The sequence below is a fragment of the Oncorhynchus keta genome, chromosome 19 (assembly GCF_023373465.1).
Source record: "Oncorhynchus keta strain PuntledgeMale-10-30-2019 chromosome 19, Oket_V2, whole genome shotgun sequence".
Lineage (NCBI taxonomy): Eukaryota > Metazoa > Chordata > Actinopteri > Salmoniformes > Salmonidae > Oncorhynchus > Oncorhynchus keta.
Window position 1 is genome coordinate 65,574,923 of NC_068439.1, and position 12,441 is coordinate 65,587,363.

Sequence of the window (12,441 nt, forward strand, 5' to 3'; positions counted from 1 at the left end):
GTTTAATCCACAGTGATGACAGTGTGATGACAGTGTGATGTGGACAAGAGACAGAAACAAAGCCAGAGCAAACTGAGTTCAGAGGAGCCTTCAGGAGGGTCACACCAGAGTCATGCAGTCACAGTTGACAAGCTAACATGGTTAAGGCTACTTGAGCACAAAGCAGTGTTACAGGGATTCAGACATTCAATTCAATAGATCTTTATTGTCCCAGAAAGACAATTCTTGACATTGCTTCCTATTGTTTCTAGCTCACAGATGCAGTTATATACCAGGCAGGCACACTATAGTATAATGACATACTTCTGTAGGCTGAATACCATTATGATTACACGATAGATCTGTTAGAGTAATACTCCACGAATTGGTACACAGTGTGGCATCCATCATTGCTACTGGGGGTATAGTCATTTTTTTCACAATTGAATAGGCATCAGGTAATTATGCAGGCCAGCCTTCAGGCAGTTCTGGAGTGTTTATGAGGGAATTATAATCAGAATGAGAAGAGTTTTGGGAGAGCGTTCCAGATGACAAGCACTCGTTCTGGTAATCACACTTGATAAAAAGTGCCCAGTCTACCCATACAGAACTGCCCTAATCAAGACAGAGGCATCGAAGGCAATGCTGTCTGAAGGGCACCTGCACCTCTCGTAGACAGAACAGCCACCTGAAATACACTACATGGACATAAGTATGTGGACACCTACTCGTCAAACATCTCATTAATATGGATTAGGTCCCCCATTGCTGATATAACAGCCTTCACTCTTATGGGAAGACTTCCACTAGATGTTGTAACATTGCTGCGGGGATTGCTTCCATTCAGCCACAAGAGCATTAGTGAGGTCGGGGCACTGATGATGGGCAATTAGGCCTGTCTCGCAGTTGGCATTCCAATTCATCCCAAAAGTGTTTGATGGGGTTGAGGTCAGGGCTCTGTGCAGGCCATTGAAGTTCTTCCACACTTATCTTGACAAACCAATTCTGTATGGACCTCACTTTGTGCACGGGGGCAATGTCATGCAGAAACAGGAAAGGGCCTTCCCCAAACTGTTGCCACAAAGTTGGAAGGACAGAATCATCTAGAATGCCAGTGTATGCTGTAGCATTAAGATTTCTCTTCACTGGAACTAAGGGGCCTCACCCGAACCATGAAAAACAGCCACTGACCATTTTTCCTCCTCCACCACTATGCATTCGAGTAGGTAGCGTTCTCCTGGCATCCTCTGAACCCAGATTCATCCATCGGATTGCCAGATGGTGAAGCGTGATTCATCACTCCAGAGAACGCGTTTCCACTGCTCCAGAGTCCAATGGCGGCAAGCTTTACACCACTCCAGCCGACACCTGGCATTGTGCATGATGATCTTAGGCTTGTGTGCGGCTGCTCAGCCATGGAAACCATTTTATTAAGCTCTCGACGAACAGTTCTTGTGCTGATGTTGCTTCCAGAGGCAGTTTGGAACTCAGTAGTGAGGGTTGCAACCGAGGACAGACGATTTTTACACGCTATGCGCTTCAGCAGTTGGCGGCCCCGTTCTGTGTGCTTGTGTGGCCTACCACTTCTACTTTACAATAACACTTACAGTTGACCGGGGCAGCTCTAGCAGTGCAGAAATTTGATGAACTGACTTTTTGGAAAGGTGGCATCCTATGACGGTGTCACGTTGAAAGTCACTGAGTTCTTCAGTACGGGCCATTCTACTGCCAATGTTTGTCTATGGAGAATGGCTTTCTGCTCGATTTTATACACCTGTCAGCAGAATCCACTCATTTGAAGGGGTGTCCACATGTAGTGTAGGTGGATCTGGAATCCACATGCTTGGTTCCAAGTACAGCTCAAGGTTGCTTTATTGTTGGATATAAGCGATTATTTTCCAGAGAAATATAAATACATGCGCTGGTATATGTCTCTGTGCTTTTCTGTTCATTGCACTCCCTCACACTGCAGACTGGCTTTAGGCATTGCCTCAGGGGGAACTGAAGACTTGGCCCGATCTCCCACAGTAACCAAGCCACGACATTCTCTGCAAATGAAGATGAGGGAGAAAGTAAACTACTGGGATGCTTCATAGAATTATTTATTCGATAAGTAACACCATCTTCATATCAATAAAGTCTGAAGATAAAATCAATTTTCATTAGCTCGATTAATCATGAACAAATTGTAAACTATTTTATTTGTAAACCTATGTGTCATCATGATGGTTTTGTGTATCCTCACAACAGACAGGTTACGTGTCTGAACCCTATTTTGAGAGGTAATGTTACGTGGATATCACAGCTCTTCCAGGAGAAGCACAATCGCACAGGAACAGTACGGACTTGAATTAGGGTGCCCTGAGCTACTGAATAGATATCGCCCCCTTACCTACACACAGTAAGATACCACACCCTGATCATGTGCTGTGCCTTCTACATATCTGGTTGCCTGTGTTGTGTTCCCCTGTTTGAGTGATGCTGTGCTGTGGAGATTAGTTACGCAGTAGGATGATAAAATACATATCTTCAAGCGGTTTGACGAGGCACACAAGATGAGTGCATGTATTACTGAGCTTGCGGTGTGTCAGAGCAACACAGTGGAGGGAGGCAGCAGCTAGAGCCGCGTGGGCCTCACATGCTCTCCTCAACAACAATGTCATTCTAATGAATGCTATTCCCTCACATATCTCCCTTCATTATAATGTGGAAAGCTGGACGGCCACTTCTCCTCTAGCTGCGTAATAGGGAGTGATAACGATCTATCACAACTCTGACTAGGGGTCTCTATCAGGGCTGGAGCTTTAGATCTCTCCCCAGAAGGGTGCCTGGAAGGATGGAGGGGAGCCCGGGGAGGATAGAGGGACATGTTCCACAGGAAGTCATAACAGCCTCCCCTTCATTAGCAGACAGAGAACTAAATGGATGAAGAGAGAGAGAGCTAGAGCAAGAGAGAGAAAGAGAGAGATAAAGGAGGAAGACATTCTATAGTCAATGGAGGTGTCTCTCTAAAATGGTGCTGCAGCTGCACTTTATGATATCTGTGGATGCACAACCCTGAGAAGATATAGCAACACCGAACCCTCCCGCTCCATTTCCTGCTCACTCTTATCTCTTCCCAGGCCAGTAATGAGACTGGGAAGCAAAGATTTAAAGGAGGAGTAGAGGGGCAACAGCCATCCGACATGAAAACATACTATGCAGGCTTTACAGTTAATACTGTAATATACTGCAGTCTTTACAGTATTTTGCAGATTGTAGTATTTGCCGTAGTGTTTTTGCAGACTGTAATATACTGTTGTGTTCAGTGTTTTTGTTTTATTATCTTTGACAAAGAAGTGGAAGCTTTCTCCTTGAGGAAACCTACTGGAGAAATACTAAAATAGCATAACATGTAGGTAGGTAGGTAGGACTGGGGTCTGAATGGATAGCTCAGAGCTTTTGCTCTTTTAAAAACCTGTATTGAACACAATTTATAGTCTATACTTGGCATGTAGGTTTCTCAGTCATGGGTGGCACAAATTGGGATATGGGGAAGGGGAATGGGCATGGTATATGCTAATTAAATACTGTAGAATTTACTATAGTTAAAAAAGTGTAGTGTTTTTGCGGACATTACTGTAGTATTTACTACAGGTTTTTTTTGTGGTTAATACTGTAGTATTTACTATATTATTCTACAATTTACTACTGAATTCTATAGTACAGTAAGTCATATGGGCTGCCCTGTGATCTCATATGGTCAACAGAGGAGTTGACCATATATGATAAACTGTACGGCTGTTGTAGACTAGTGCGTAGTAATGGAACAATGTGATAGTGTGATACAGTACGCTTGTCGCGCTAGCTTTGTTAACTACAGGTAGTTTAAGTAGCTAGATCTGTTCACTCACTCAGGAATAACATCTTCATCCACTGATGATTTCAACCCTTTCAGTCTGTCTGACCTTGCTATAAAGGGACTTGAGAATATTGTCTTTCATGGTCAGGGATAATAGTGGGCTGAAATCTAAAATAAATAGCATTATAACTATGGGGGCTTCTCACTGTCTATCATTCTCTCTCTCCCTCCCCAAGGCAGGCATGATGAACCATTAGTGGCCTTCATACCCACTGACCATTGTAAGGCTAAGCTGATTTACTGGAATAAATGGCTTCGTAAGCACAGACACAGCGACTTAAGTGCTGGATTAAATCAAGACTCTGACCAGACCCACTCTATCTCAGCACTCGTCAAATAAATGTGAACATGTATTTCCACCATCACAAAGAGTGCTTTAGCAGTTCTGTGATGCGTTGACCTACTCCACTGGTAGTAGTAGGTTTGTGATTAATTTCTTAGTAATGGAGGCAGGGGAAATTATGAAGTACTCCTCAATGTCAGGGATCCTGCCTGGCTACCTGTAGTAGACACATTTATCAAAACAAGCACACTGTATCAGGCTATCAGATCGTTCCATCACTACGCAGTAGTCTACAACAGCAGTACAGTTTATCACCTAAGAAAGATCAGCTCTCTTGACGGAATTTCACTGCCGCAGGAGCCGCTAGGCTAGCTGAAATCACAGGGATATGACAGTCTGCAGTAGCAGGGCTGCTGGATCTATCTCCTCTCTATCCCTACTGCCTCTATCCCTACTTTAAATCTGGGCTTCCCAGTCTCATTACTGGGGTGGGTAGAGATAAGCGGAAGCGGGAAACGGAGCGGGAGGGTTTGGTGTTCCTCTATCTTCTCGGGTTTGTCATGCTGTGAAGGCAGCGGCTGGTTACACAAGGCTAATACCCCTGTCGGACCAGAGGTAATAACATTAGGGGGAAAAAGGCTTTTCTTTTCTCTCTCGTCCACCACTACAGTCCAACGACGTGATACACCACGGGTCAGAATGGATGGGTGGAGCGCTGAAGGGTTCCCAGAGGGGTGAGAGATGAGGGTTTCATTGTGTAATTCTGGAGTTCCCATGAAACAGAGCTTTGTGAAGAGAGATTGAGAGGGTGTACTACTGTGTCTGCAAGAAGAATGTAGAATGTAGAATAAAGCAGACTTCCTCAACTGTTAAAGGGTTCGAATTCTCACACATTAGTGTCATTTTTTGTTGTTGATAATTTCACTACTATCAAGGCCATAATACATAAAGCTTACTTCTGCCATCATGAAGTGCTTTGAGAGGCTAGTCAAGGATCATATCACCGCCAACTTACCGGCCACCCTAGACCCACTTCAGTTTGCATACCGCCCCAACATGTCCACAGAGGACGCAATCGCCATCACATTGCACACTGCCCTATCCCATCTGGACAAAAATAATACCTATGAAAGAATGCTGTTCATTGACTACAGCTCAGCATTCAACACCATAGTACCCTCCATCATCAAGCTGGAGGCCCTGGGTCTCAACTCCACCCTGTGCAACTGGGTTGTGGACTTTCTGACAGGCCGCCCCCAGGTGGTGAAGATAGGAAACAACATCTCCACTTCGCTGATCCTCTACAATGGGGCCCCACAAGGGTGTGTGCTCAGCCCTCTCCTGTACTCCCTGTTCACCCACGACTGCATGGCCATGCACACCTCCAACTCAATCATAAAGTTTACAGACAAAAAAACAGTAGTGGGCATGATCACCAATAACGACGAGACAGCCTACAGGGAGGAGGTGAGGGCACTCGGAGTGTGGTGTTTGGAAAACAACCTCTCACTCAACGTCAACGTCAACAAAACAAAGAAGATGATCGTGGATTTCAGGAAACAGCAGAGGGAGCAACCCCCTATCCACATCGAAGGGACAGCAGTGGAAAAGGTGGAAAGTTTTAAGTTCCAGGGCGTACACCTCACAGACAAACTGAAATGGTCAACTCACACAGACAGTGTGGTGAAGAAGGCAGAACAGTGCCTCTTCAACCTCAGGAGGCTGAAGAAATTTGGCTTGTCACCCAAAAGCATGACAAAGTTTTACAGATGCACAATCTAGAGCATCCTGTCGGACTGTATCACACCCTGGTACGGCAACTGCACCACTCTCAACCGCAAGGCACTCCAGAGAGTGGTGCGATCTGCACAATGCATCAGCCAGGGAAAAACTACCTGCCCTCCATGAGATCTACAGCACCCGATGTCAGAGGGAGGCCAAAAATATCATCAAGAACCACCCGAGCCACTCCCTGTTCACACCGCTATCATCCAGAAGGCGAGTTCAGTACAGGTGCATCAAAGCTGGGACCGAGATAGAAGCTGTTTTACAATCTCAAAGCCATTAGACTGCTAAACAGCAATCACTAACGCAGAGGCTGCTGCCTACATTGAGACCCAATCACTGGACACTTGAATAAATGGATCACTAGTCACTTTAAACAATGCCACTTTAAATAATGGCACTTTAATAATGTTTACATATATTACATTACTCATATCACATGTATATACTGCATTTTATGCCATCTACTGCACCCTGCCTATGCCGCTCGGCCATCGCTCATCCATATTATTTTTTGTACACATTCTCATTCACCCCTTTAGATTTGTGTGTATTAGGTCCTTGTTGGGGAATTGTTAGATTACTTGTTAGATATTACTGCACTGTCGATACTGCACTGTCGATACTAGAAGCACAAGCATGCTACACTCGCATTAACAGCTGCTAACCATGTGTATGTGACCAATAACAGCTGTTAACTATGTGTATGTGACCAATAACAGCTGCTAACGATGTGTATGTGACCAATAACAGCTGCTAACCATGTGTATGTGACTAAGACCATCTGCTAACCATGTGTATGTGACCAATAACAGCTGCTAACCATGTGTATGTGACTAAGACCATCTGCTAACCATGTGTATGTGACCAATAACAGCTGCTAACCATGTGTATGTGCCCAATAACAGCTGCTAACTATGTGTATGTGACCAATAACAGCTGCTAACTATGTGTATGTGACCAATAACAGCTGCTAACTATGTGTATGTGACCAATAACAGCTGCTAACTATGTGTATGTGACCAATAACAGCTGCTAACTATGTGTATGTGACCAATAACAGCTGCTAATGTTGTGTATGTGACTAATAATATCTGCTAACCATGTGTATGTGACCAATAACATCTGCTAACCATGTGTATGTGACCAATAACAGCTGCTAACCATGTGTATATGACTAATAACAGCTGCTAACCATGTGTATGTGACCAATAACAGCTGCTAACCATGTGTATGTGACTAATAACAGCTGCTAACCATGTGTATGTGACTAATAACATCTGCTAACCATGTGTATGTGACTAATAACAGCTGCTAACCATGTGTATGTGACTAATAACAGCTGCTAACCATGTGTATGTGACCAATAACAGCTGCTAACCATGTGTATGTGACTAATAACAGCTGCTAACCATGTGTATGTGACTAATAACATCTGCTAACCATGTGTATGTGACTAATAACAGCTGCTAACCATGTGTATGTGACTAATAACAGCTGCTAACCATGTGTATGTGACCAATAACAGCTGCTAACCATGTGTATGTGACTAATAACATCTGCTAACCATGTGTATGTGACTAATAACAGCTGCTAACCATGTGTATGTGACCAATAACAGCTGCTAACCATGTGTATGTGACTAATAACAGCTGCTAACCATGTGTATGTGACTAATAACAGCTGCTAACCATGTGTATGTGACTAGTAACAGCTGCTAACCATGTGTATGTGACTAATAACATCTGCTAACCATGTGTATGTGACTAATAACAGCTGCTAACCATGTGTATGTGACCAATAACATTTGATTTGAACTATTTCATTGATCTATGCACTTCACCACGCCATGTTTTCAGCCTTTATTCTACCTGCTGTGTGCACTGCAGTAACCCCTATCTCTCTGTGGTCAGAAAAGCATCAACAAAAGGACAGACAACAATGTTAGGAATGTGGGAAATGAAAATAAAAGCAGAAAACTCGCTGTTCAATTTTCAAGGTTTGGATGGTGGTGAAAGGAAAAAGCACTCTGTGTGTGCAGTCTGTCGTGTCCTGCTGTGTGCCTGTTTCTCCAGTCCTAAGGTTTCCGCTGGAACAGGGAAAATACACTAATGAACACATGCTAACCCAGGATTGACCAGCTTTTATCTTTTCTGATGAAAGAGCAAAAAGTTGAAAGAACATATGGATCGTAAATGCGACAGTTGTATTTGGTGCATCGGCAAAATCATTAGTAGCAATAGTAAATTGATGAAGCGAGAATTTAACACAAATCAAACAGCCTCATGCAGGTTAATTATTCACTGACAGGATTTATGTTATGTTCTGTTCCTGAGAAAATCATCTCTGCACAATCAATTTGTCTTTGTCTTTGTTGTGAAAACAGCAGTAATTAAACTCTCAATGAAAGTGTTGGGAAGTGGAAATAGCTTCATTATCTATGGGGGAGGGGGTTGGATGCTCAGTGCTACTATGTTTTCCTTGTCCATGCCATAAAAAGAAAAATGCTCAATTATTGTTTGTGCATCTAATGAGGGGTGATTATTCTGGATCTATTTCTATCTGTTACTCATCACTGTAAAGCCAAAGGCTCTAATCTATCTCTTCCTGCTTTAGTTCCATTAGTTCAGAATCGATTTGACATCTTTTCTTTTCTGAATGAGAGATTTATGAATTATTATAACAATGAACAAAAACAGGAAAGATCTGGTTATGAATACATAATGAATGGAATACAAACATGGAGGATGAGACAAACGTTAAAATATGCCCCAGAAAGCATAAATATTCACAAGGCACTACCTTACCTAACAACATGCAAACACAAGCAGTAGAATGAGGTGGAAGTCACAGGCCTGCCAATGAAAACAGTCAAATATTAAAGATATTTTCTCCTAGTGGAGTGAGCCTGCATGCTGTCATTGTCTAGGAATACATGCCAGGATTTATGATGAACAGTTACAATCAAAAAGCTTGTGACTCTACAAACTTGTCGGATGCTTTTGCAGTTTGTTTTGGTTGTGTTTCACAATCATTACTCACGATTCATTCAGGACTATCAGAAATTTCAGAGTCATATACCTAGAGATGTAATAGTGTTGAGGATGGAGGTGATTTTCCAAGCATTAAAATAAATTGTTTTTATTTTGGACATATGATTGAAAGTTCACATGGCTCTGGCTCACAGGGTTAGATGCACATGGTATCTTCTACATAGGACTGTAAAAGCAGCCAGCTAGTCCATCATAAAACACAATCTTAGAGAAAAGGTAGAGAGTAAAGAGCACATGTCTGCTATATGATTCATATGACCCTAGTATCGACAGTGGAATTCAGCCACCAGATAACAATGAAATACTCAATTATGACTTCACTCAAACATGGATTACAAATATATTGAAATAAATTGTTCTGGGACTGATATCATAACATGACACATTTAACTTGTGTGTGACTGTTATGATTGACAGACAGTGGGGTCATTCTTGAACTAATATGACAGCTTAAAGTGGGAATGACAGCATTTTATCTAATTAAAATCTGTTCATATACACCCCTAGGAAGAATATGACATCTTTTAAAACATTTGACACTTAGATATGGTCATTTTCACATTTTCATAAATTTGTAGAATGTTTGTTACGTACTGTATACTAAAGGCATTTGTGAAAATTATATAGCAATAGAGTGTGAAAGCGGCTGTGCTTTTGGATACACTGCAGTAAATAAAACCAAATAAAACATCTGTCTCGTCCAGGTCCAGTTTACGCAGACCGGTGCACCATAGCCAATCAGAGCTATATGTAAACAAGCCATTTGCACACGGGCCTGACATCATTCACTTTGAACCGGACTGTGCGTTTACAGGCAGTTGCAACCGTGCGACTTTAGATCATTCGAACGCACAAAATACACCTGAATAGATTTCTGTAAATATGTCAATACCACTTGGGAGTCCTCTTACATTTGGGAACTTTAAAGTCCAATTGATCAAATAACCATGAAAATGTAGGCTCTTTCCCTCAGTTATGCACATCAACAACAACAAGATCAACAACTAAGGCTAACCAGAGAGACATCTTATGGAGGAACATGAGATAAACCCTCTCAAACCTTTTCAGCTGTTTGGTCGCCAAAATTGCACCGATAAACGATGGGGAATTGTAGCCTACTCGTCCTTCTGCAGCTTGTCCCAACCAAGCACCCAAACCTAACTGGCTAAAGTTGTCAAGCTTGCGAGCTAGCTACTTCCAGACACAAATACAGAGCTGGTTAGGCTGTTTACATGTTATCTAGAGCATTCCTGACTAACTATTACTTTCTTGCCTACGTTTACTGACACCGGTCATATTCAGTGGATATTGAGCGTTCGTAAATTCATCAGTTATTCTGTGCGTTGGCACAGTCAGATGAGACTTCTCTGAAATTGGAATAGATAGCCAAAATTAATTCCTCATTCGGCCGCCTTTCCATCCAGTTCTCTGCTGCCAATGACTGGAACAAACTGCAAAATTCACTGAAGCTGGAGACTCATATCTCCCTCACAAGCTTTATGCACCAGCTGTCAGAGCAGCTAACAGATCACTGCACCTGTACATAGCTCATCTGTAAATAGCCCATCCAACCACCCCATCCTCATACTGTTATTTATTTTGCTCCATTCCACCCCAGTATCTCTACTTACACTCATCTTCTGCACATCTATCACTCCAGTGTTTAATTGCTATATTTGTAATTATTTTGCCACTATGGCCTATTTATTGCCTTATACCTCCCTTATCCTACCTCATTTGCACACATTGTATATAGACATTTTCTATTGTATTATTGACTGTATGTTTGATTATTCCATGTGTAACTCTTGCTTTATCTTGGCCAGGTCGCAGTTGTAAATGAGAACTTGTCCTCAACTAGCTTACCTGGTTAAATAAAGGGGAAATAAAAAATTAAATAAAAAAGTGAATTTTCAAATGCAAGAGATACTATATGCTACTATATACTATATGCTGCTATATGCTAATAGTCATTCAAGTTCTTACTAGCTAACCAAATGACACCTGCATCTCGAGCTGTGTATAACCAAGGAAAATTGATTGGCAAAAGTCATTCACCCACTCCTTCAATGACATGACATCCTCCTAGCAGCTAATGTCAGGCTGCGTTTTCTTTAGCTTGCTACATAAATAGATACGCTAGCCTATTAGCCATGTTATGGCTGACTTGTGATCATTGCCCTTGCTAGTTTGATTGTATTGTCATTCCCAGCCTTAGTTACATTTGTCAATTTTGGTCCAAAATTGTCACGCCCTGATCTGTTTCACCTGTCTTTGTGCTTGTCTCCACCCCCTCCAGGTGTCGCCCCATCCTTCCCTGTGTATTTATAGCCGTGTTCTCTGTTTGTCTGTTGCCAGTTTGTTTTGTTCATCAAACCTACCAGTGGTTTCCCCCTTGCCCCTGTCTTGTCTATAGTTCTTGTTTCTAGTTTCTCCCGGTTTTTACCTTTCTGCCTGCCTTGACCCCGTCTGCCACCCTGTACCTTTGCCCCACTACTCCGGATTACCGACCTCTGCCTGACTTGATCCTACCTGCCGTCCTGTTCCTTTGCCTGCTCGTGTTCGATTTAATACAATTCTGTTACTTAGACACTGTCTGCACCTGGGTCTTACCTTCAAATGTGATACAAAATATTGAGCCATTCAAACTGAAACCATGCATCCTGAATGTAGGCAGCAAACCATGTACCAGGCCAGCTGTGATTTACAAGCTGATAGCAATATTTTTTGGGGGACTACCAAGAAACACATTGGTGAATTATATGAATTATGCATTGAACTGAATCTATTCTTCCAACAATGCCTTAGTGTACATCATGGAATGTTGAGGCAAACAATACCTATTTTTAAAACCTCTTATGAAGTTGGTTTTGTAGCATAAACTGGGAATTTTATATTTTTGACTGATATGATTATCTGTTTCATATCTGCAAAGTAGTTCAAATACTGTCAGTTCCATTTAATTACTTTTTTTTAACACTGTGTCACTAGTATCAGTAGTAACACGAGACATTTTAAGTTGAGGATTTTCTTAAATGGAGCCCACAGATGGTCAAATCTAAGGTGATTAACCCTTTAAAAATCCTTTGCACAAAATTATTAATCAGATCACTTAAATAATGTTATTTCCCTTCATTTAAATTAAAACCAAGTGACACTTTGGTTTTAGACACAATTATCAATGGAAACTATGCCATTAAAAGGGTGTGATTAGCTAACAATTTTCTTTAATATAGACCCCTCCCCTGATACAGTTTTCCACTGGAGAGAATTGTGATTTTCAAGATGGTAACACCAATTACATAAAACTGAGGGACAAACATTAATTATACTAGCCGAAAATAGGTATTTTAATAGCCTTTTGTTTTTTTTATCTATACAATATATGAAATACTTTCGTTCACTTTCTAGAATTCTAAATAATAGATGTCTCTAAATCC